Below are 23630 nucleotides of genomic sequence, written 5' to 3' on the forward strand. Positions count from 1 at the left end.
GGTACACAGTTGCATATTCTTCGTTGTGGGTCCTTCTAATTGTGGCATGTGGGACACTGCCTCAACATGGCTTGATGAGCAGTGCCACGTCTGCGCCCAGGATTCGAACCAATGAAACACTGGGCTGCCTGCAGCGGAGCGCACGAACTTAAACACTCGGCCACTGGGCCAGCTCTTATCCATTTTCATGTGAACAGTTAAATATAGTCAAAAATCTCTAGTAAATTTAAGAATAGAACAAGACATATGCATTCTTGTTCTGGTTAATATTGATAAACGAAGTGAAATAGACATACTGCATGACAGATGTGTATTTAATTTTGAGGTAAGACGATATATATTTTGAAGATACAAGTGATGAAATGTTCTCTGTTAGCTATGTCTATTAGTTAATTTGAAATGCACCACAGACTCAAATATGTATACAAGTATCTAGATTTCCTTCATAACCTTCTGACTGGGTAAAGAATATTTTCCAGTGATTTCTCTCTCAAACTGATCATGTAACTCTTTAGTAGGTAAGTGTGTAGTGGAAATAAAAAAGGAATGTCATTTTTTTCCTTTTTTGGCCAAGGAAGATCTGTCTTGACCTAACATCCATGCCAATCTTCCTCTATTTTTTAGCATGTGGGCCACTGGCACAGCATGGCTGCTAACAGAGTGGTATAGGTCCACACCCAGGAACCAAACTGCAGCTGGGCCACCAAAGTGGAAAGTGCTGAATTTAACCACTAGACCACTAGGGCTGGCCCCCCAAAATGGAATATCTTTTAAACTCATCAGTATTTTCCTTTTTTAATTAATCCTCAAATTCACTTATATTGTTTGAATGCTATATATGATCCTGCCGTTATGAAGTTTTACTCTTTACTCTTATTGAAATTACTGCAGTCATAATACAGATGGTCATTTAATGACCAGTAATCTAAATTTATATTTCTGTCCATGTTTTAAATATCTTTGAATATAAACTATGCATACATTTTCTTTAAAAGTTTCAATATTATTTATGAGGGAGCACTAAAAAATATCTTATTTCATAGTGGAACAAATATTTGTTAACTGTCTTCTGACTATTTCCCCTTCTCAGTTTCCAATAGCCCTCAATTTCCATTCAGTGATCTTTGCGGTTTTAGAGAAACTGCTTGCACCCTCGACTCCAGGAGTGGAGGATGTAGGCTAAACTAAGTACCTCGTTCTACACTCCTAACCTAACTCAGGCCTAGTAGATGACTTAGGTTGTTCCAGTTACAATAAATAACAGAATTCTGCTGGGAATTCTGGGATTAAGAAGCTTGCTCTCTCATTATTATTAGTTTTTTAAGTAATACATAATACACAGAATTATCTGATCTGATGAGGTAGGGTGGATCACAGTGAGGACTGGTATCATGTGTATTGGTCAGCTTGCATTAAGTTATGATGTATAACAAACATCTCTCAAATTCGATTGCTATAACAAAAAGTTACATTGGTTGCACTCATTGCACATTAGCTTCAGGCTACTGTTGGTCAGTGACGACTCTGCTCTTTTTCCATGTGTCTTTTTTAATTGGGGATTTAAGCAGAAGAAGCAGTCCCTATTTGGCCATGCAGTTCTCATGGTATAAATAAGAGAGCTAGTGCGTCCAACCTTTCACACCCTCAAAGCTTCTGCTCGGTCACATGTCACATCCACTCACCTTCCATTAGCCAAAGCAAATCACGAAAATAAGCCCAAGGTTAATTGGGCATGGTAATTAGGATGTTAATGAGTAAAGCCAATTTGCCTTTATATCTAGTTGATATAACTTTCTGGAATTTTGTACATACCAAGAGATAATGGCTATTACAAACGTAAAGTACAGTTAAATGTTATTAAAAGTTAGATTTTAGTTTAAATTACTGGGAGAAAAATGATGTCGTTTTAAATAATGATTTGTCTTTGGGTCTAATGGGAGAAATATGTAGTAAGGAGTTCTAAAACATCCAGTGGAATGTCTCTAAATTTACCAAATGTTTCTCCAGATGTCTGTAAGTGTCAAATTAAACTTGCAAATTATTTTGCTTCATGTGCGGTTTTAATTGAAAAATCACTCATTTTCTTCTTTCTTCAAAGTTTCTGACATTTGGTAGTTGATAATATTATTGAGAACAACTTACTTTCAATAAAGTTATATGCTTGTCTTCCTAGTACAGCAATGCCCTTGCAGCTTTCAACATGTGTGTGTAGTGGTGAGTGGCACATGTTATAACTAATGCTTCCATGTTTCTTCATCAACTGGTTATGAAAGTAAAAAATTTACTTTTTTAGTTAATCATACTTTTCCTTTTAAAATGAAAATAAAATTGCAATGCAAATCTAGAATTCTCCAGGCATATGCGAGTCTAGACCTAATCTCTTACTTGTTTAAATATAATTTCCTAAAGCAAATTCACCAAATATCTGTCTGAAAATTATGCCTGAAATTTTGTTATACAAATTAATGAGAAAGCAGTGAAGATTTTTTCATTGCTTTATGTTTTAGTTCAAAAAGGTAACAATTATATGATCAGATGGTAGAAGGTCTGGAAATAGGTAGAAGGAAAGAAAATTGTGGAGCTAACCGTGAAGGAGAGGTGCAAATGAAAATTGATGCTGCTTAATTTATGATGATAAAAGTATCAGGTGGCTCACATAATCAACAAGAAGGATGAGAACCAGGACTTGTTACAGGAAGTATTTGATGTATGTATTTACTTCATGTTGATTATCACCATTGTCATAGTTGTCACTGGGCATGTGACACTGCTGGCCCTGATGACATTGGACAATTACCTGATATGCTGCTGGACTCCACATCTTTTAACATTTCCTTTATGCCATGCTATTAGCCTCTCAACTCCTTGGTACATGCTTCATAGAATCTCTAACTGACCCATTATTTTTACGTTGCTCCCCCAGTGTTCATTATCCTGGGTAGAAGTTACTAATTGGCTGCGTTGTATCTCATGTCTAATTCCGACTGCTAAAGCATGTCAGGAGAGACACATTTTCACATACTGTGGTATGTCAACATAACTGGTATTCAAGGAAATACACATAAAACAATGATCTATCACATTTTTTCTTGTCGGATTGGCAAATGTTAAAAAGATTGATAGTATCCAATGTAGGTAAGGGCCTGAGGAAACTAGCTCTCTTATGGTAAATTGGTACTTCCTGTAGGGAAGTTGATGGGAGTAAACTACTAAAATAAGAATGTGTTTTAACACCAATTGTCTCCTAGGAATTTACCATAAGGAAAACATTAAATAAATGTGGGGATTATATATCACAAAGGATATTTATTACAATATTGTTTACAATAAAGAGTTAGAAATAAAATAAATGCCAAGTAATGACTGAGGAAGAGACAGAGTAAGAGAGAGAGAGAAAGATGTCAAGTTGTTTATTTCAGGGAAATACACAGTAGTTACTTTCGTTTGTGGGAAGTTGGATGAATTTTATTTTCTTCTTTGTATAATTTCTTATTGTTTAAATTTCCTATATGAATATATGTTATTTTCATAATTGCAGAAACAATCTTTCTATTTTTATCTAGAATTTTGGAAGAGATCATTAAAAGAAATAATCCTACATTCTAAATCTGGTTCTGTTTACGTTTCATAGTCTTTATTCCTTCCTCTCTAAAATGAGGGGATGAGGGTAGCTGATGAATTATTTCCATGGACCTTCAATGTCCAAGACATTTACTCTACAGAGTGCTTCAAATCCTAATGCCTTCTTCAGAACTAAAGGCGTAATGGAATGAGGTGCAATGAATGAGGTGGTGTTCAGTTGGAATGTGATTCTCCATTAGTTCTGGAGGAACTTGCATAGTGGTGTGAAAACAGATATGTTGGTGAGGTGGGGAACACTTGGTGCCTCTTAGGGATGCCACTATTTCATGAACTTTTGGAGGTGATATTAAATGGCTACAGAGATCTGAAAGCCAACATCAATGACAAGTTTTATTCTCAGACAAACTGCTAGGGAAAGAGGGAGGGTGGAACCCAAAATTCCAAAAGAATTCTAAACGGTATTAAGTGACAGGAGAGAAGTGTAAAGAGCTAATAAACATATAAAAAGATTCTCAACCTTATTGATAAACAGGAAGATGTGAGTTTAGATCACAATGAGCTATTATAATATATGCATCAAATTAGCAGAAGTTAAATTGTCAGAAATACCAAGTGTCGGCAAGAATGTGAAGCAATGGGAACGTGCACACTATATTGGTGGATTGAAAGCTGGTGCAACCACTGTGGAAAACAGGTTTGGCATTATCTAGGAAAATTAAAGATGTGTGTATCCTATGACTTAGCAATCCCACTTCTATTTGTATACTCTAGAAAAAACCTTATGTGTGTATCACGTGTTCATAGTGGCCTTTTTTATAACCCCCAACTGGAAACAACACAAATGTCTGTCAATAGTAGAATTTTAACATTTTGATCTATTCATAAAATAGGATACTTTATGGTACATCTCCTAATATGGATGAACATATACGTAATATTGAGTGAAAGAAGAAAGCCAAAAGGATAGGTGCAATATGATAGTTTCTGTATGATGATTTCATACAATTGAGGATCTGGAAAAATAAAACAATTATTTAGGGATTCATAAGTAGCAAAACATAAAAATCAGAATAATGGTCATTTCTAGTGACGAGGGAGAGAAAGGTAATTAAGGAGGGACACACAGGAGTCTTCTAAGACACTGACAAGATTCTATTTGTAAAATCCGACAGTTATCATTGTTTTTGTAATTTACTTATATGTTTTATATACAGTTCTGAAATATATTTTAAAATTAAACGCATTTAAAATAAAATTATGGAGGAAAATACAATATCTATTTCTATATGCTCCTCTCACCTTTTCTTTATCTGGTACTGGATGTTCCTAGTAGATGTAGAAGTTTTGTGAGCTGGAGTGAAAGAAAGTGGTTTAAGTTAGAGGAGAATGGTAGCTAAGACACTCCCTGGGGTCTCACTCAGTTGAGAAATGTGTAGCTGAAATCCTCAGTCTCTAACAGGAGAGAACATGTGTGAGAGGTATACAGCCAGACTGAAGTTATAACATCTATGTAAGATAAGTCATGACATGATACTGAGGGGCCTGCCTGGAGGTGTCGTGGTTAAGTTCATATGTTCTGCTTTGGTGACCTGGGATCTGTGGGTTCAGATCCCAAGTGTGGACCTACACACTCTTCATCAGGCCATGCTGTGGCGGTTCCCACACACAAAATAGAGGAAGATTGGTACAGGTGTTAGCTTGGGTACAATCTTCCTCAAGCAAACAGAGGAAGATTGGCAACAGATGTTAGCTCAGGGCCAATTTTCCTCAAGAGCAACAACAAAAAGATACTGAGAAGGATGTATAGTGAGATAAATATGATACCCAGGAGGTATCATCATGAGATATAAGATATCATCATAAGGATGATACTGAGAAGGATTCTGCTGTTGTTGGGTGGAGGGTTCTATAAACGTCAATTTGACCCAATATGTTGATGGCATTGTTTAGAACTTCTATATCCCTACTGAATTTCTGTCTATATTTCACTGAGAGGGAAGTGTTGAAATCTCTAACTATAATTGTGGATTTATCTATTTCTTCTTTTAATTCCATCAGTTTTTGCTTGTAGTTCTGTTGTTAGATGCATAAACATTTAGGATTGGTATATCTTCTTGGTGAACTCAAGCTTTTATCACTATGTAATGCCCCTTGTTATTCCTGAAAATTTCTTTGCTGTAAAGATTACTTTGTCTGATTTTAAGCTAGCCACTCCAACTACCTTTGATTAGTGTTTGGTAGTATATTTTTCCATTCTTTTGCTTTTATTTATTTATTGCTTTATTTATTTTTTTTACTGAGGAAGATTTCCCTGAGCTGACGTCTGTTGCCAGTTGTCCTCTTTTTGTATGTGGGCCACCACCACAGCAAGGCCACTGACAGATGAGTAGTGTATGTTTGCACCCAGGAACCAAACCCAGGTCATTAAAGTGGAGTGTGCCAAACTTAACCACTAGGCCACCAGGGCTGGCCCCATTCTTTTACTTTTAATCCTCCTATGTTATTATATTTGAAGGGAGTTTTTAAAAGACAGCATATGGATGGGTCGTGTTTTTTTGTCCATTCTGACAATCTGTCTTTTAATTGCATGTTTAGATCATTTAAATGTAATGGGAATTTTGATATGTTTGGACTTAGGTCTCTCACTTTATTGTTTGTTTTATGTTTGTTCCTCCTGGTTTTCATTCTCTATTTTATTTTTCTTGCCTTCTTTTGGGGTATTTAAACATGTTTTTAGCATTTGTTTTAATTTATCTTTTGTGATTTTGACTGTATATCTCAATTTTTTTTTTTAGTGGTTGCTCTGGTGATTACAAAATACACTTAACTTTTCACAGTTTACTTAGAATCAGTATTTTACCACTTCAATTGGAACGTGGAGATCTTGCTACCTTATTGCCTCCAATTTAGGCTATAGTTTGCTTATGCACTATATCTACATAAATTGAGAATATCTTTGTTTCACCTTTGTTCCTGAAGGATATTTTCACTGGATGTAGAATTCTGGACTGACGGTTCTTTTCTTTCAGAACTTTAAAAACGTGCAATTTTCTTTTGGCCTGCACAGTTTCTGATGAGAAATCTCCATTATTTGAGTCATTGTCCTGTAGGTAATACACTGTTTTCTCTGGCTGTTTTCAAGATTTTTTTTGTCTTTAGTGTACAATGGTTTGATTATAATACATATGGACATGGATTTCTTTAGGTTTATCCTATTTTAGTTTCACTCAGCTTCTTGAATCTAGAGAGAGCTTTTGCTTAACTTGAGATATTTTTTGGCTATTATACCTTCAAATGTGTTTTCAGCTGTGCAGTTTCTTCTCTCTTTCTGTAACTCTGATGACACAGATGTTAAAACATTTTTTTCTGTCCCATATTCTCTGTGGCTCTGCCCTTTGTTAAAACTTTTTTCTCTGTATTGTTCAGACTGAATAACTTCTGTCGATGTATCTTCAAGTTTACTGACTCTCATCTGTCATCTTCATTCTGCTATTGAGTCCATTCACTGAGCTTTTTCCTCCAGTTATGGCATTTTAGAAGTTATTGAAACTTCTAAAGTTTCCTTTTGGTTCTTCTTTACATCTTGTATTGCTTTTGCAAGGCTTTCTATTTTAAAATTTGTTATAAGAGTGTTCAAGATTGCTAATTCAAGCATTTTGTAGTGGCTGCTTTAAAGTCTTTGTCAGATTATTCCAACATCTGTGTTATCTCAATGTTGGCATCTGTTGTATGTTTTTTCCCACATGAGTTGAGGTTTTCCTGGCTCTTCATATGCCAATCAATTTTGGATTGTATCCTGAACATTTTAAATATGTTATGAGACTCTGGGTCTTGTTTAATCCTATTCAGAGTATTGATACTTACATTTTAGCAGAAAATCAACTTGCTTATGTTCAGGCAACAAGTTCCACCTAGTCTTCTGTGGACTGTGTTTCTAATAGTTCAGTTTTTGAAGCTTTTGTAGTGCTTTATGGATTTTTTTCTGGCTGTACCACCCAGTACTCAGTTTGGAACCTGGATGGTGGTCTCCCATCAATCCAGTTTTCAAAGCATTTGGTATATTAATTAGGATCAGATCCACACTTTGGCAGCTGGGAATGAGCCCTGAAGTTCATAGTCAACATTTTGGGTTGTTTCTTTGAGTTCTTTCTTGTCTGTCATCACCCTGGAACTTTCCAGTCCCCTGGGGGTTTCCATTTTAGTGCTCAGGCCAGAACATTGGTATTCTAATTACTCTATTCTGTCACCCACTTCCATTTCTGAGCCTACAATCAGGACCAAGTGATGTGAGGACAGAAAGAAAAAAAGTAGTGAGGGCTGACCCCACCTAGTTGGAACCACTCCAAAAAATGGAGAGGAAGGTTCCCCTCCCTCAGAATTTTGACTCTTTTGGGCTCCTGTGGCTACCACTGTTACTTTTGCCATGGGTTTCCTGGGGCTGGAGCATGAAAGAACAGAGAAAGAAATAAAGAGATTTCTGCATTGTCTTTGAGTTCTGTTCGTACCACAGTCCTCATTTCTTGGCATCTGGTTGCATTAATATTCTTGTGTTCTCTGATCTGCCTGTTGTTATCCATTTTTTAGAGTTCTGAAAAGTCTGTCCTATGTTGTCTGTACAGATCTTATAGCTGTATTCAGGAGACAGGGAGGTGTGCTTACTTCATCTTACCTGGAACCCGAACCCCAAAACAATAAATTGATTACTTTGTAACGTATACGTATATATAAAGAATTGGCGTATATGATTGTTGAGACTGACAAGCCAAAACCTGTCAGGTAGTCTGGAAACCTGGAGACCCAGGGAAAAGTTGAAGTTGCAACTCAAGTCCAAAGGGAGACTGCAAGCAGAATTCTCTCTTCCTCTGGGGAGGTCAGTCTTTTTTCTCTTAAGGCCTTTGACTGATTATTTGAGGCTCACCTATATGTTGGAAGATAATCTGCTTTACTAAAAGTCTACTTATTCAAAAGTTACTCTCACCTTCAGGCAGCATCTAGACTAGTGTTTGACCAAAAATCTGGGTCGTGTATCCCATCCAAGTTGACACATAAAGTTAACCATCACATCCTGGAAGGCAATGACAGATGATACTTTAACTCCTTGGATAAATGTCTGTTTTCTTAGTGGCTTCATTGTAGAAATAGTCAATCGACAATCAAAGATTAGATTGTCAATCAAAAACTGCTTTTTAAGGAAAACAATCTCTTATAAATTCTCAACGTCATCTTAGATTAATTTTACTGTAATTGTATATAAATATTTTAAAATCAACAACTAAGTATAAATGGCTTAAGTTTTAGTTCTTTGAAAATTATATATCCATACCAAATCCTCAAATTAGATAGAAACAAAACCACAGCACCAATAAAGTTATAATTAACAGCATTGATTTCCTTGATGATGGATAATATTGTTTTGCTTGAACTAAGTGTAGAATAAATAAAAATCCAGGACTTTTACTGTAATCAGTCTATCTCTGCATTTCTACTTCAATGATGCTGTTTAGTATCAATGATGCTTCTTAGTATTAGAGTTAGTATGACTGAAACTTAGTGAGTTTGCAATAATGAGAATTCTCGGGTCCTTCTCAATGTTCTGAATCACTGTATCTGGAATGCAACCCAGTTATACGTATTTAAAATTATCTCCCCAGATAATTGAATGTTGGTGGTTTAAAAGCCTATGTTGTAAATTCTGCAGAAATGGGTGAAAAACATACATATGGTTTAGAAAATTATCATAAATCACTCGAAATACTTTTTAAAAGCATTGACTCAATGCCACATGCTACCCGTAGTAAATCAGAATCTCCAGTGGCAAGCCTGAGACGTCTCTTTGTTTGTTGTTTTAAAAGTCCTTAAAGGATTCTATGGTCATCTAGATTTGAGATGAACAGCTTTATATTACCTTTCTTAAAAATCAGTAGTTTCATTTAGGAGCTTGCCAATACCTGGATAATGAAAAACTGTTGCTTGAGATCACTGGGGAGTGCTATATAACAGGTATTTTTTATACTTAATTAAGTGGAAGAATTCATACATTATAGATTTTATGGGAAAACTTGATACTTTATTTTGTAAAAGTACAAATTTTACCTTGGTTTCTTGTTTGGAGAGATGACATCTCATATCCATTCATTATAATGAAGCCAAATCATATGCAGAGGAAAAGATTTTGATTTTCATTTTATAAATGACTTCATCCATTTTATATATCCAATGTGGAGCTACAAATGAAAGAAAAGGAGAGTTAAGGAACATCATGTGTTTTTGTGTTTATGCCTTTAGTATTGGAATCTTCTCAGTCTACACTTGGGATGCACACAGTAATGAGTGATGAGATTGGGATGGTGCCAACGATTTCAGTTTAAAGAATTAATCAGCACTGGAGTCCTTTAAGTTTTATGCCTAGCTAGTCTCAGAGGTCTTCAAATTTATGGATCTAGTTTCCAAGTTTCGGTGGTAGACATCTCATCAATAGTGGTTACACATTATTTGATAATAACTCTTTCCCATGAACTACAGTTGCTTGGTTCGGTAGAGAGTAGCCTTGGTCAGATCTGGTATTCCTTTAAGTTCCTTGAATTACTGTTGAAAGAATTTGATCAAGTCTTCACACATTTAGGAAGCTAGAAGAATGGTCATAAACTAACTGTTAGTTTTCCTTCCAGTATTCTTCTGCTTTTCTCTATTTTTCTTTTAATGAGAATATATTACCTTAAAATTTCTAATATTAATACCCAATATTACTATTACTAAAATGGTACTGATAAATAATTGGTAACTATTAATGATTTATAGGAAATCCTAAAAATAGAGAGAGAAAGTAAAAATATATATTGCTTCCTAATGTATTTAAAACAGCATAATACTTGCAAGTCAAATGAAATAGAAAGTCATGATATAGATCCAAGTATAAATGGGGATTTAGAAAGATATAGGTTTCACCTCATAATTAGTGTAGAATAATATATTCATTAAATGACAGTGTGGCAACTAACTAGGCATTTGAGAACAAAGAAGATGGCTCTTTAAGTTCGCTACACCAACACGAATTTCAAGTTAGTTAAACATTTACTTATATACAGTGAAATCATAAATTATTGGAAGAAAATGTTTTTCCTTAATCCTTGTGTAGCAGGAGAGGCTTATCAAGGGGTAATGTGAAACTCAGAAGTGACTTTTGAAAGTTAAAAATTTAACTATATGACAATTAAAAATTCTATATGACAACAGCAACAACAAAAATGAAGCAAGACAGTATGGAAAATTGGGGAAATGTGTCACAAACGTAAGACTTCTGTGATTCAAAGAGCTCAATCAGTTACAAAAGGCAACCCAATAGGAAAACATGGAAAGACAGAATCTGACAACTTAAAGAAGAAATTTAAATGACTGCCAAGTATTAAAACACAAATTCACTAATAAACACAAAACCTCTAAATAAATTGAGATAAACTTTTACCTATCACAGTGACACAAATTGAAAGATTGATTATGCTCATTTTGGGACAAAAATGTAAGCAAGTGGATATAGTAATTTAACATCAGTTGAGGTATAATTCAGCATCATTTTTTGGAGGACAATTTGGCAAGTATCTATTTAAATCTGAAAATGTTCATAATTTTTTACCAGCAATTATACTTTAAGGAATGAATTGTACAGAAATTCTCTCATTAATGCTCTCCAAATTTGTACATTATAATAAATATACATTGTAATATATTTTATAACAGCAAAAACTTTAAGTAAAGTAGGATAATAAGAAAGAGAATAGTTAAACAAATTGTGGTACAAATATAAGATGGCAAATAATGCAATTGTTAAAGAGAATAAGGTGGCTTGAAATGTGTGGGTGTGTAAAATATAGGTCAATGATAATTCAAATGAAAAAAAAGTTGCAGAACAATATTTACTGTGTTCACCCACTTCTGAAAAAAATTACAAACATGTAAAATTAGAGATAGATAGATCTATCTGGATAGATGTATATGTACCAAAATATTAACAGTTGTTACTTCTGGAGAGTAGGATTGCAATAAGAGTACTTCCGTTTCTACTTTATTCATTTCTGTATTGTTTAAATTTTATAGCACACATGCGTTAGCTTCATAAGAAAATACTTACAAAGGGGACAAATAGAAAAGAAAAAGATTAATGGCTTGCTGCCATCTGGGAGTGCCACAAGGCTCTGTCTTCTGCCTTCATACTATTGAGTAATGTTATCAGTTATTTGGGTGAAGTCATATATGACAAGCTTATCATATTTTCAGACAGAAAAAAATTGGGTGAGGTAGTTAATAACATAGCTGATTGAGTCAAGTTTCAATCTCCCTAGACCTGGAATATTCGGTTGAAACTAACAATAAAAAATTAACAAGGACAAATATAGTTTAGTTTATTTAGCATAAAGAATTGGTTTATTTAGTTCAAGATATAGAGATATCTGGCTTGTACTTCATGTAGAAAAAGATTTAGTTTCCATGAGTTCAGCATGAACTCAAGATGTGACGCCTTTGCACTTTTAGATTATCCAGGTCTCAGGAGTTTTTGTGGTGCTTTGTGTTGGTCTATCTGGATTATCTCATTCTATTAAGCGAGCTACACTTTTTAGAGAAAGATTGCAAGTGGTTTGCATGCAGAGGACAGGGATCAGGATGGTGAAGGATCTGTAAACCCTGCCACAAATTGGAGCTCTTCAAGTTGGAGAAGAGGAATTAAGGAGAGACAGGATGGTCGTATTCAAATATTTGAAAGTTGTCTTATGACAATATTTTCCTTTGTTAATTCTGAACATGGAGTGGTACCAATTAAAGAAGCAGCGACGTGAGCTTGCCTTGTGTAATAAGAAACTCCCAATTCCTGAACATATGAGAAAAGATGTACACAGACACTGTGCAACATATTCCTTATTTGGGCAGGGATGTTAAATTACGTACTTTTGAATACTTTTAAAAAACTCCAATCTAGGATTCTAAGATGATTATAAACTATTCTCTTTGTAGGTAAAATAGGTAGATAAACATATAAGGATTTTAAACGCATTCATTTTACAGAAATCTAAGACTGTATATTAGAAAATTATAATTAGACTTCTAACAAATGATGGATTTAAAATGATTTATTCTTGAACTTTTCAAAATGAAGAATAAAATATAGTTGGAATAAAGTTCAAAGATGTTTTAATTTATATGCATGTCTGATAGAATGAATCATAGTATTTTAAAAATAAGCTCTGCACAGATGGAATCTTTCTTCTGTATCCCTATTTATAGGATAGTTCCTACGACATAGTAGGTGCTCAATAAATTTTTTTTTGCAGGAATGAAAAAGGAGGGACCTTAGTTTTAGAATCAGGAATGAAATGACAGAGGGATGGGATAGATTTTGTGACAAGGGGAATGAATATGCTGGAAGGGTCAAGATTAGAAACCTAGGCATATCCATAGTATTAAGTAAATAATTTATAACAGAATGTGGATAATTCAGGCATTAGTATTTATTAAAAATAAATGTAAACTGATAAATTTAGTCTGTGATGGAAAATGCCGGCAGATTGTGAGGATTAGACAAAAATTCAATTGAAGTTCAAATCAAGAATGTCTACAGGGAAGAGAAGAGATTGCAACTTTGATGATCTAGGAGTAGATGTTATGGATCTAATCCAGAGGAGACTCACATTAAGGGTTAGGAAATTCAACCCTTCAGTGTCCGGAAGTATCTGATAAAGACTAAGGCACCCGGCAACCAGCGAATCTGCTATTAAAATTAGGGCAAACCAACGGTCAAGAGGGTTTAAAGCTAAATACTGACCTAGGGCTTTCTTCACTGGGTCTTGTTCTAAAAAGATGGGAGTCAGGCAACTGAATATTCAGGGGTGGGTTGGTAATTCTAGTTTAGATTTAGAGGGCTATAGGGGCAGAGAATTAAGCAGATTCTTATACCAATATTTTCAGTCTAAGGATTATCATATGGAGTATCAGTAGTTGAGTTTGTAATAGTGGCTCCTGGTTTTGTTTGTTTCTTTGTTTTGTTTTGTTCAGTGTGCAGAATTTTAGAGTGCTAATTGTAAGCTTCTTGATGGTTTTCAGAAATTGTAGATATATTCCTTAAATATAGAAGAGTTTTCTTCAGTTTTATCTAGTCTAGTTTTTACAGAGTGATAGTAACAAAGTTATTACTCCAATGATAATTGAGATCATTCCAATTAAATGCTGAAAAGGTAGAACAATTTAGTTGTCAGGAGAAAATAAGGAAGCATTTATGTCCTCTCTCCAATCCTAATGAAATAAGGCTTTAATAATGAGAAAATAGATCATTGAGAATTTTTCTTGAAGGAACTAAGTTATACAGTATTTAGAGTCAAAATACACTAAAAAATGTTTGAATACTGATGGTCATCAGTTATTTATGGTACATCTTATTTTGAAGAATATATCCAAATGTAGTCTTCCCAATTGAGACAGCAATTAACTATTGCAGCAGAGAACAAACAATCCAAGGCACTGAAAAAGATTGTAGCAAAAAGATTGAACATTATGAAGAAAACACTTTTAGAAACAAAACTCCTAAATACATGTCCAAGTTAACATCACCTATATTAAATTACTGTGACTCCTTGATACTCAAAGTATGGCATGGACCAGCAGAATTGGAATCACCTGGGGGCTTGTTCAAATGCAGACTCTTGTACCCCACCCTGGACCTACTGAATCGCTGTCTGCATTTTGGCGTGATCCTCAAGTATGTGCACATTTAACTTTAAGAAGCACTGCTATAAACAATTTATGCTATTGTGAGATCCAGCTCAATTTCTGTTGGCTTGGAGGAGCTATTTCACACTCCCCATTCACGGCTGGTTAGAGTCTTCTTTGGAAGCTCTAGATAGAAAACAAACATTGTGACTTGACTTTTGCATTTCCAGTTCTAATACCACGCCTGGTATATAGTAGAGCCCACTAAACGATTTTTGAGTGAGCCAATAAATAAATGACCATTTCCTCAGAGAATCTAGCCTCTGTTGCATCTCTAGCACCTTCAGAAAGCTGTAGACTTTTATTATAGAAAGTAGCACAGGGGCCGGCTCCGTGGCCAAGTGGTTAAGTTCGCGCGCTCTGCTGCAGCGGCCCAGGGTTCAGATCCCGGGCCCGCATATGGCACCGCTCATCAGGCCACGTTGAGGCGGTGTCCCACATCCCACAACTAGAAGGACCTGCAACTAAGATATACAACTATGTACCGGGGGGGGGGGGGGGGGTTGGGGAGATAAAGCAGGGGGAAAAAAAAAGGACAGTAGCACAGAGAAAGCCCACACTTACGTATACTGAGAAGATGGTGACACATATTGGAGAAGGTAGGAGGCTCATGTTACACTCTCCACTCAGATATCCAAATAGGAGTGACTTGTGACTGCTTGCTGCTGTTACGGTGTGAGGCACAGAGGATACAACGATGGAAAATGTGCTAGCTTCACCATTGTAACAACTGCATCCTGAGGACACCATTCTTAATTTCTGGGGTTTAATCCTGAGGCTTTTCTTTACAGGTGTTAATCTCTCACAGTCTGTCCTCATTTTCCTACTGTTGATCTGACGGCGTTGTCAGTGTTTGCCTTTATGAAAAATACTGGCAATTTCTTTATGAATTGCCTCCTACCTTCACTCTTGTGTGTTGAGTTTGAAGGTTTGCTGTCGTCAACCTAGGGGTGACCTAACTCCTCATGGTCTTTACTTAATTATTATTCTCATCCCTCATCATCTTTTTTTTTTTTTTTTTTTGAGGAAGGTTAGCCCTGAGCTAACATCTACCACCAATTCTCCCCTTTTTGCTGAAGAAGACTAGCCCTGAGCTCACATCCATGTCCATCTTCCTCTACTTTACATGTGGGACTCCTGCCACAGCATGGCTTGACAAGCAGTGAGTAGGTCCATACCTAGGATCCGAACTGGTGAACCCGGGGCCGCTGAAGCTGAATGTGAGAACTTAACCGCTGTGCCATCAGGCTGGCCCTATTCACATCCCTCCAGGATTCCCTCATCTCCACGAGAATATAAACGTCCTCAGTTCTTTCCTCTTTAGGAAAAAGCACATCCCTCCTGTTTTCCTTCTTGGAACATCTTTTTAAATTTTGCTCCAATTCTAGAAACTTGGCTTTGATGGAAAAGGAGCTATAATGTAGCCTGCACTCGTCTCTACTTCTGCATTGCTCATTTAGTCACCTGCTCACGTTAGTCTGGGATCTGCTTTCATATACCCCTGAAATTCTCACAATGGAACCAAATGGCTTCTAGGAGACCCTTCTCAGTTCTTTTAAATACCTCCAAAGTGTCCTTCAATTACATCTACGATACAACTGCTTTCAGTCTATTTCTCAGAATTCCTTTTATCCAGTTACATCAATAGCCTCAAACTGGTTTTCCTGCAACTAGTCTTGTCACCTCCAATCTGTCCTGCAAACTCTTGCCAGAGTGATCTTGAAAAGTATGCTTGATCATTTCAGTGCTCATTAAAAACCTCTGATGCTTTAAAGATAAAATATAAGCTCTTCTGGCCAAAGTAATTAGTCTTTCAGTATCTGGACCTTTCCTCATATCTCCAATCTCATCTCCCTCTATGCCACTTCATTCACCAGACCAAATTTGCCAAGGTGTCGATTCTGTACATTTGTACATCCTGTTTACACTGTCTAGAGTGTCTCTCTGCTCTTTCCATGCCTGGTTAAGTCCTGTGTATTGCTGAGGACTCAGGTCAACTGCCATGTCTTTTCACAAGTCTTTATTGTCATGCCTCCCCATAATCCATGTAGGAAGTGCTTCTCTGGGCTTCCAAGTTATCTTGTGCATATTTCCATCACAGCATTCATTTCTGTGTATTTGTTTAATTTTAAGTCTTTTTCATTAGAGGGCAGGGATCATGCATTTTAATTACTGTGTCTTCCATCAGCCTTAGGACTTGATCATAAATAGCAATCATGACACATAGAAGAATAGGGCACAATTATTTAAAGAATGGGTTACACAAAGGATGAGCTTCTTGCCCTCCGGTATGAAATTATGACTGGTTTATTATTTATTGTCTGGTTCTAGAGCATCATCACAGTAAGGATTGATTTGTCAGTATTCTAATTTATTAACACAAAGTTTTGCCTTCAACTCCAACTTATTTTATATATATACTACGTCTTAGTTACACTGTCCAAAATTTTGCCATGCTCTGCTACTTAATAACCTATAGTGATTCTCAGTTGCTATATGGCTTTCTAGCTTCCGCACTTTGTTTAATCAAACCTCTCTCATACTATGCCCCGGTGTGAGCCTCTGACCCGGACACAGAATTTATTTGGATGTGTGATATATCACTTAGGATCAGGTACAGCAACATTTAACTAAAACTCAAATTAATAATGTCCTACAATGTTTAAACTGAGAGAAATGTATTTCTCTCTCATGTTAGAGAACTTCATTTATGAACTGCTTAAGATAGATATGGAGGTTCCACAAAATTATCAGGGACCCACACTCTCTTCAGTTCCTGACTTCCTCATCCCTAGGTGTGGCCCCAGACAGTTACTAGAGCTCTAGCCATCACAGACATCTTCTAGACTGCAGAAGGAGGCAGGACCCAGGAAGGGCCTGGCCCAACCATCAAAGAAATCCTCTTGGAAGAGCTATAGCACATTTTTTATATCACATTGGCCAGAATTTACCATGAAATGCAAAAAGGTTCTGTCCAACTTGATAAAAATCCTGCCAATTATGTGGCCTGGGGGAGTTACTTTACCTCTTTAAAATTCATTTTCTTCATTTCCAAAATGTGAATAACAATGCCCATCTTATAGAAATTCTCCAAAAATTATAAGGATGCCTCTGAAGCTCTAGAACAGTGACAGGCACATAGCAGGCTCTCAATAAGTAGGAGTTGCTCTTGTTCTTACTATAGATGAGACTATTGAGATTCAGACATATCTATCTCCCCCCAAGGCCCCATAGCTGGTAATGGTTAAACCAGTATTCAAATTTAGATCTGTCTGACTCTGAGACCTCTTTTCTTACAAATGTTGTGAAATATGGTAGGGACTAGAACCAGGAGCTCCTACTTTCCAGTTCAACCCTGTATGTCCTGAATGGTGAGATCTTTTTGGTCTGAGTTTTTAGGATCACTGAAGATAGCATTCAAACTGAAAGATCTAGTTTCTTTGGTTTGATTCATCTGAATATTTGCCTTACATTCCACTTCTTTTTGTGGAGACTTGGCTGAAATCAACAGCATTAATTGAGTGTGTAATTCTGGAACCATCTAAGAAAGCTAAAATCATTTAAAATTAGTCGGGGTTTGGTAACTAGGTTGAACTTTGCCTTTGTCGAGCAGTTTCCAGCTGACTCACAGCAGCTGCAACAATTGACATCATTTTCTGCCTTTCATGCAAAGATTAATTTGGCAGGCAGCACTCCCAGTGGAGTGGGTTTCAGGACTTCAATGAATCTCAGGGTTGGAATGGACTTTAAAGGTCATGAAATCCAAATCTTAATGAAATGATTGAATCGGATTACATCAACCCCACCAAGTGGTTTTCTAACCTACACTTGGATAAGTCCAGTGACAAAAAATGGTGAAGATTTCCACATGGGCTGAGTTGTGTAACCCATTCTGTATTTGAATAGCTCTGACTTCCTCATATTCAACTGGGCCATGTACCCTTAACCTTCCATCCACAGTGCTAGTTCTATCCCTAGTGCAAATATAGTCCTTCTTGGAACTTACAACCTTTCAAATGTTTAGAGACCATGACCTTGCCTCGTGCTTAGAATTTTCCTTTGATTCCTTTAACTCTTTCTCATTCAACATGGCTTTACTTTCCTTCGCAATCTTGAGCTCACTGCTAAATCAGTTTTGCTTTGGCTTGATTCTTCTTAAAGTGCTTCCCTCTTCTACCAGGAATGAATGAAATCCTGCAATTGTAGATTGAGGGAATTACCTAATCAAACTGTCCTGATAAAGTAAGAAGGGAATTGCTTGAAAAATCATGTAGAGTGGTGTGAGGATAGGAAATGGTCAAATTGTTGAGACTTTGCTGGTCCTCTTACCGCTAAACCAATGTGACATAGTAATTTCATACCATGAAAAGTTTAAAGGCATGACAAAGTTGTAGTGCTTTTTAAGCACAAAGTAGAGAAAGTTTGGCTATTTATCGTAATGGTTTCGACTCTATCTGCTTTATTTTGTTTGTATGAATCCTTATTTTGGTGCTGAGGGATATTAAGATGAAAAGGATGGATGGATGAATAGACGGATGGACAACTGCTTAGGAAGAAATAATGGTTGTCCTTCAATATACATAGATTTAAAGCAAAACAAAAAAAATCATTATTTCTGAATATGGCAAAATTCCAAGGTTTGTATGGAATAAAAAGAACAGTTTCAAGTCATTCAATGACATAAATATGCCTTTAGTAACTTCAGAAATCTTGCTCTGCTCTCAAAGAAAGAATACAACTAAATTAGGACTGGATAACATTTCATGTCTGTGACTAAATGGCTGTGTGTTATTTGAAAAAAAATCAGTCATCATCTCTGTTTATGAAATAGGCGAAAATGAGGTTTCGTTTGTAACAAATATGTAGTGAGGATAAAATGATACATTTTCTTTAATTCAACAAGAATTTATGGACTGATTTTCATATTCTATTCCATATTCTGAGAAGTGAAGATACAGTGGGGAAATGTTAGACAAGGCTCATGTCCTCATATAGCTTATATTTTTATAACAAAACTTTGAATCAAACAGTTTTATGGTCCTTGCAACACAAGGTTCTAAAATAGTTTTTGAATCCAAATTTTTTTCTTTTGCATTCAGGTTGTCATTTCTTTCTGGCATGCATTAAAAAAATATCCATAGTTTTAAGCTAGACTTTACTTCAAATTTAAAAAAAATCACATAAAACCTTTTTTCTACATAGAGGAAAAAAACAACTTACATTAAAGTTTTATTTTTACCTTAGAGAAAGAGATTCTTTTGCCTTGTTTTGCTGTCATTCTCAGTGTTTGACACTAATTGCTAAAAGTATTGCATCTTTCTCATATCCCTTCTAGAAGATATGCTAACATACTTAAAGTATATCATAATTTAAAGAGTTATAGGGCAACATTGATTATGAAAGTCTTGTGGTTCTGCAGGCCTAATATTGCCAAAGTTGAGCCATTTTTACTTAAAAATCTTAGAATAATTCTTATTAAAGAAGAGCCACCATGGTTTCAATTTTGTTTTTCTCATAGATTTCGATGTATATATTAAAGCAAATATAACACACAATCTGTGGCTTATTGACTTTTTATATTTCCTTTGTAAAAACAGAATTTAGTGTTTGGAAATGAGACTTCATTTTTATTTTTACTGAATCACATTTTTTATATATTTACAACTTTAAGAGTTTTGAAAGTATTTTATATAACAGCATATGGCCTCCTCGAGTTTATATAAGTTCTGAAAATCAGTCACTGGTTAGAGATATCCTGAAATAGAGATTTGAAGTGGGTTAAAGTATATCTTAATTCTTACATATTTTCTTTAACACAAATAAAAGAGCAGTAGTGTTACTTTCATATTGTATCTGGCAGGATAATATTTTAATATATTGTGTTTCCCCCAGGAGTTTTCGCTACCTGGAAATGTACTCCCCCTTGTCCCATGTAGGGTTGTGAGACATTGCCTCAAAAGAGTCATTACACATGCCACAACTGAAAGGACCTCCAACTAAGATATGCAGCTATGTACCGGGGGGATTTGGGGACATAAAGCAGAAAAAAAAAGAAGATCGGGGCCAGCCCCGTGGCTGAGTGGTGAAGTTCGAGCGCTCCACTGCAGGCAGCCCAGTGTTTCGTCAGTTCGAATCCTGGGTGCAGACATGGCACCGCTCATCAAGCCATGCTGAGGTGGCATCCCACGTGCTACAACTAGAAGGACCCACAACTAAGAATATACAACTACGTACTGTGGGACTTTGGGGAGAAAAAGGAAAGATAATGAAATCTTTTTAAAAAAAAAAAAAAGATTGGCAACAGTTGTTAACTCAGGTGCCAGTCTTCAAAAGAAAAGAAAAAAAGAGTCATTACAGACTTTGAGCATCTGAAGCCTCTTTAGAGATATAGGAACATGGTACTTTTGACCTTCAGGTACTTAAGCCACGAAAAACTCAGGGCATAAAGTTCATCCCACAAACAATAAATTTGAAAGAAAATGCAATATCTATTCAGAGAAAATTACCTCCCTGCCTCCCTCCCTTTCAGATCAAATAAAATTTCCATTGCCTTTTGGCAAACAAAGTGGGAGAGCATGAAGGGAGATGAAGGGAGTAGATGAGTCATTTGGGGGGTGCATGTTTGAAAAAGGGGACTTTGCCTTGATCCTTTTCTTCACACTAGCCAAACTACCAAAATGGTCCTGGTCTCAACCTTTTTCCTTTACCAAACAAAATGTGACAACAGACAACAGAGTAGAAATGGATACTTGATGTGTCTAGGAAGGTCAGACTGAGACAATCTTAGAATTTCAAATGTTTTCTGTGTCCAAGAAGGATACAGACATAGCTAAGAGAAAGCACAATCCAAGAAGCCTTGTATTCAAGAATGTGGGATATATATAAGTGGCTAGGACCAGAAAATGAATGTGGACAATGTGGAATTAGGACTAGGAACCTGTTAGCAACTTGAGCGGATTGAAGATTTACTACAGGGTGGGATAATAACTATCAATAGCTCACATTTATTGTTTACTTGACAGTTGCCAAGTATTCTAAGCATTTTCTATGTGCTCACAGGTACTTCGCAACAACACTATTATGTAGACTTTGTTATTTCCATTTTACCGAGGAAGAAACTAAAACACAAGAGATTAAGCCACTTGCCTGTATTCTTAACCATTACTTCTACTGCTTACTCGTGAGGGGATGTATATCTTAGCGAGTAGATGACAACAACCTAGGATTAAATGCCTTCCCCACAAGCCCTAGTCTTGTATTACTCTTAAACTCTGCAGAGGATTGATGCAAGCCAATGTATAGTATTGAGGCCTTGAAATGATAGAAAACCGTGAAATAGCTGGAAAACTCCAAAATAGACTGGGTAACGCTGGGTAACCTCAGGTGGAAAACGTCTATATAGAAAATAGTAAGTTATGGAAAATTAAAGTTATATTTCTTGCACACCTGAGCTTGTGATCAGACCTTCTTGTCTATTATATAGATATATATATTTGTGTGTGTGTGTGTGAGGAAAATTGGCCCTGAGCTAACGTCTGTTGCCAACCTTCCTCTTTTTGCTCGAGGAAGATTGTCACTGAGCTAACATCTGTGCCAATATTATTCCTCTATTTTATGTGTTGCCACAGTGTGACTTGATGAGCAGTGCTAGGACTGCGCCAGGGATCCGAACCTATGAACTCTGGGCCATGGAAGCAGAGTGTGTGAACTTAACCACTACGCCATCGGGCCGGGCCCCCATCTATTACATAGTGATGCAAAAAATGGGGCAGAAGCACTAGCAAAAAGAACCAAAACTGGTGATCCAGTAAAAGATCACAAACTACAGAATCTCATAAAAGAGAACACCATTCAATGTATTCTTTAGAGAATGCTCTCATAATATAGTGAAATTTCTTCAGCAGCTTGCTATATAAAAAGACATTCACAGAAGTGTCTTGATAACTGTTATTTGCATTGCATTCTTTCATTCAGAACAATATCTTTAACCATACTTTCATATATACCTGAATTTTTATCACTACCTGTTATGTGAACTAAAGATTAAATGTCATTGAAATTAAAAATCCAATTAGTATCAGATTATAATTTGGTTACAGTTAATTCAAATTTTGTAGGTTTGATATAAGCTTGCTCTGTTTATACACCTTAGTCAATTAATTTAATTTATTTTAGGTTTAAAAAGAAGCACATTACTGTTTAGAAGTTTGAGGATTATATAGTTCTGGTCACTGAAAGTGTAATAATCAGATGACTTTTGGTTTTGCAAAACTTTAAGAATCTTAAAGATATGAGTGTACTTTGACATGATGGAATGTGCTTTTCTTTTTTTTCACATGAGAATACATGTATTTATATGTTTTAGAGGGAAACATAAGATTGTGTAATAATTTACCTGTATGTCAGAAAGGCACAGGGCAATTTTATTATTACAAGATCCAAATTGCAGCCATACTTTATCAATTTTGGTATAACTGCTATTATGTCAATATCATGATTGAAATAATTTCAGAGGATTAGTAAAAAAGAGAAATCTTTGATCTTTGCACAGATGCGACTTACAGCGTTCTAATGTCACCTTAGAAATGTTTTGCTTCTTGGTAATTTTACAGTATAAACAAACATTACAGAAAATTGATTTTTTTTAGTAAAATATCCTATAGTAGAATTTCAGATAACATGTTAGATCATTTTAATGTCTATTTGAAAAAAAGGTAGGGCATATTAAGTGTAACTATCTCATTTTTAGACTATTTTATATATATATATATATATATATATGATTATATACATTCCTGAGGAGATCAGAACTATTTTTACTCTGGCTCAAGATAATCATTACATACACCTTAATGGAGAACAAACATCTACATGGGAGGTTATTTAATTGAACCTTTTTTTCTCTCTTATTACAGCAAATCGAGAAAATGAACAGGAATGTCGTATCTTTCTTGGGAAGTAATGCAAGACTTTACAGACCTCAATTCAGGAGAGAAAACAGTGGCACTTGGCCAGTAGGATTGTTTCTGGTAAAACAAACAAACAAACAAACAAACAATTGAAGATACCCAGACTGTTGGGATTGGACGTGTTATTAGTAAATTTGCAACATCTGTGGACTATGCGATTTCCCTGGATGTGGCATAATTTACAATTGAAAATATTTGCTTTGGTTTGTTAGTATATTTATATTGGATTTTGCCAGCTCACTTTACCAAGATCGTCTGGAATTTTCTTCCCAGGTCCACTAAAATAGCAAAAATAAATACATAGAGGATTTTTTATTTCCTGTAAAA

The 23630-nt window shown here is 35.8% G+C and overlaps 1 long non-coding RNA gene across 1 annotated transcript in view; it reads left to right on the forward strand.

Moving 5' to 3' along the window:
- Positions 1 to 23630, forward strand: part of LOC111772490 (uncharacterized) — a 95565-nt gene extending 71935 nt beyond the window's left edge. Inside the window, exon 6 of the long non-coding RNA XR_011440908.1 lies at positions 23250 to 23630. This is a non-coding gene — a long non-coding RNA (uncharacterized lncRNA). The remainder of the gene's footprint in view (positions 1 to 23249) is intronic.

The sequence above is a fragment of the Equus caballus genome, chromosome 1, assembly GCF_041296265.1.
Source record: "Equus caballus isolate H_3958 breed thoroughbred chromosome 1, TB-T2T, whole genome shotgun sequence".
In the NCBI taxonomy this organism is placed as follows: domain Eukaryota; kingdom Metazoa; phylum Chordata; class Mammalia; order Perissodactyla; family Equidae; genus Equus; species Equus caballus.